Here is a 2,964-nt window from a genome sequence, read left to right on the forward strand (position 1 = left end):
CAGTCAGTCCTGCTCATATGTCCATGTGTTTGGGGTTGACTACTTAGGATTAGATAACCCATCAGAGGGCTCATCCTTGGAGAGGACTGATTTTTCCCTCTCTTAGGAGTCCTCAACTACCTGCAGCTCTTCATCTAAGAGCGGAGTCTTGTGAGATTTTCCCCATCATTGATGGTGGGGCGGCAACTGCTGTTGTCACTATGCAAGCCTTGTTTAGGCCACCAGACTGTTAAGATTTCTCGGGTTAAGCACACTTCTAATGTATGTATTTTGATTGTTTCTTAATTTTTTTTCTTTGAGGTTAATTTTTTTTTACTTCATTTGTATGAAAACTAGGTTCTTCTCCTTCTATGATACAGAGATTTGGTTTCCTCAGCGTCCTAGGTACATCTTAGAATCCCTTCTGGTACCTTCTTACATTTTCTTTGTCCTTGTTGATTGTCTCAGTTCTCCCGCCTTGTCTTTAAGCTCAGGTATACTGCTCTCTCCTTGATCGATTTCCACACTCTACTTGATCTATGTATGCTCTTGGTGAGACTTCCCACAGGGCCTTTCATTTGACTTACAATACTTTCCATTTCCAGCACTTCCGATCAGTTTTTCTTCGCTCTTTCTATATCTCTGCTGAGTTCCTCTTTCATAGCTTGCAATGCCTTTGTTATTTTGTTGAGCTGGTTGTGTTCCCACACTCAAGGATTACAGGCAGACTGTCATCCCACTTGGCATTTACCCAAGTTCTGTGAATCCACACACTCCATGACAAGGGCTTTACCCACTGAGCCTTCTCCTCAGCTCCAAAGCAGGGTTCTTAAAGGCCAACAATGAGGAAAATGAGGAGCACTGGCTTCAGCAGCACATGTCTTCCTAAAATTGGAAGGATGCAGAGAAGATTAAGATGGTCCCGGTGTAAGAATTACACAAAAAATCCTAAAGCATTCCATATTTCCATAATTTCATGGCTAGAGAAACTTTGGGCCTGAGAGGAAACCATTCTATTGTTATTTTGCTAAATGGACATGTCGGCAAACTGCCTTCTAAATATTTGTTTTATACCCAAAGATCTGTGCTGCTCGAAACATGGTAAGAGAAGCTTCATCTTGTAGTGGGTCAATGCAGAGACTTAGAATTGGTACTGAGACTAGGTGACTGTGAGTGCTCATCCCTGGGTTGGGATATCTGTGTCAACCCCTCCGTGCAAGGCTCGGGGTTTATTGTGGAAGAAGAATAGAAAGAATGTAAGAGCTGCAGGATGGGGAGAAGTGGTGTGAAATAGTGTCTTCTGGACTAGACACAGCTGTCACATTCATAAATCCACAGTTGTGGTTACCTGCATAAGATAAAGCCAGACAAAACAAGCGCATGGATGGGAGAGAGATTCCTAAGACCTTATCCCTTGTTGAGGAGCTATAGGCATTACTGCTGTTGGAAGAGCCATCTTTCTTGGGGCTGTATCTACCGTTAGTTTGCCCATGCTCCACGGATGGTTGCACACCCATGCACATATGGGCAGCGCTAATGAAACCTAGTGGGATTTTCTTACAAGAAGACACTAAGTTAGGAACGTATGTTTTGGGAAATTAGGGAAAGTTGGACTGAGGAAATGGGAGATGGACACACTCAAATTGCTTTCTATACATGTGTAAAATTCTCAAAGAATAAATGCAAAATAGTATTTCTGACAAAAGAAAGAAAAATAAATTATACAATTAAAAAGTCTGTAAATACGTTATTAGAGACGATGGTTCAATATCTTAAAGTAAATACAAACTAAGACAAGAAAATACCACGTGAGTCCATTCATTTTCTTGTTGCTGGACAAAATACCTGACGGAAGTTAGGGGAAGGATTTCTTTCAATTTGCATTTTCATGGCAGAGAAGGCCCTGGTCACTGTGGTAAGAACCCCTCCTCTTCCCGGTGATAGGCTTGTAAAAGGGCTTGTTCACATCTCAGTAGCCAATGAGAAAACAGAAGAATCTGGGCTAGAACCTGGACCAGGCTTTAATTGATCAGATCCAGCCCAGAAACCCATTTTCTCCAGTGAGGCCCCCTTTCTAAAGGTTTCCAAACAGGACACCAAAGTGGTACATAACTCATGCTCCAGGTATACAAATGACATTCTGGAATTTAAATTATAGTGATGTTCTGAAGTTATAGGTTATTGGAAGGGGGAAAGGAAGGCTGGAATGGATTTTTTTTTCTATATTTATTTGCTTTTCATTACACTCAACACTTAGACATGACGCTAAGACTTTTTTTTTTTCAACTTACACTGATTTTAAAAATGCAAAAACGTCGTCAGGTTCCCATTATTATTTTGATAGAGACCACAGGGCATCTTCATCCCCACTTCGTCTTACTTGTTTAGAAGTTTACAAAAAGAGCGTTTGTGGCCTCTCAGAACTAACTGGATTTGCCTGGGTAATGGACCACACCAAAAAGAGAGGTTAAGAACCTTCAACTTAAGCTACTTCCAGGCAGTTTTTAAAGACCACTCCACATGCATTTAGTTCTAGAAAGAAAAAAAGCAAACGTCATGATTATTTGACAGGAAAGTGTGGTCACACTGATGGAAAAGAATTAGCTAGAGATCTCAGCATGCTGAGAGGTGAGGCAATGTGGAGAGTCAGTCAGGCAGTCGGGGCGGGGGGGGGGAGCCATTTGTAAATCTATTATCAATTTCCATGGGGTGTTTCACTGAGAGCAATTGGAGATTTGTGACAGATGTTTATTTCGGCTGCCTGCCCAGTACGTGTGGGCTGAAACCATTCATCAGTCAGTTAAAAGCTGAACATAGTTTCGTTGTACATTTCAAATTGAACTTTCCAAATGGCAGTGAGTTTGGGAGCCTAACAGCCCTCCTGATTGTCCGTGTATTCTCTTTCTGTTTTGAGGACTCAGTGATTTCCCTGGATCCAGCTTGTAACAATCCCAGTGAGTCCCCGAGTTTGCACAAGGAGCAGGC

General features: G+C 41.9%; 1 non-coding gene across 1 annotated transcript; it reads left to right on the forward strand.

Annotated features, from left to right (window-relative positions):
- The first annotated feature begins 842 nt into the window (after positions 1-842).
- Positions 843-947, forward strand: LOC114683074. The gene has a single exon (XR_003733129.1). It is a non-coding gene; the product is annotated as a U6 spliceosomal RNA (small nuclear RNA).
- Positions 948-2,964: the final 2,017 nt, after the last annotated feature.

The sequence above is a fragment of the Peromyscus leucopus genome, chromosome 19, assembly GCF_004664715.2.
Source record: "Peromyscus leucopus breed LL Stock chromosome 19, UCI_PerLeu_2.1, whole genome shotgun sequence".
NCBI classification, from domain to species: Eukaryota; Metazoa; Chordata; class Mammalia; order Rodentia; family Cricetidae; genus Peromyscus; species Peromyscus leucopus.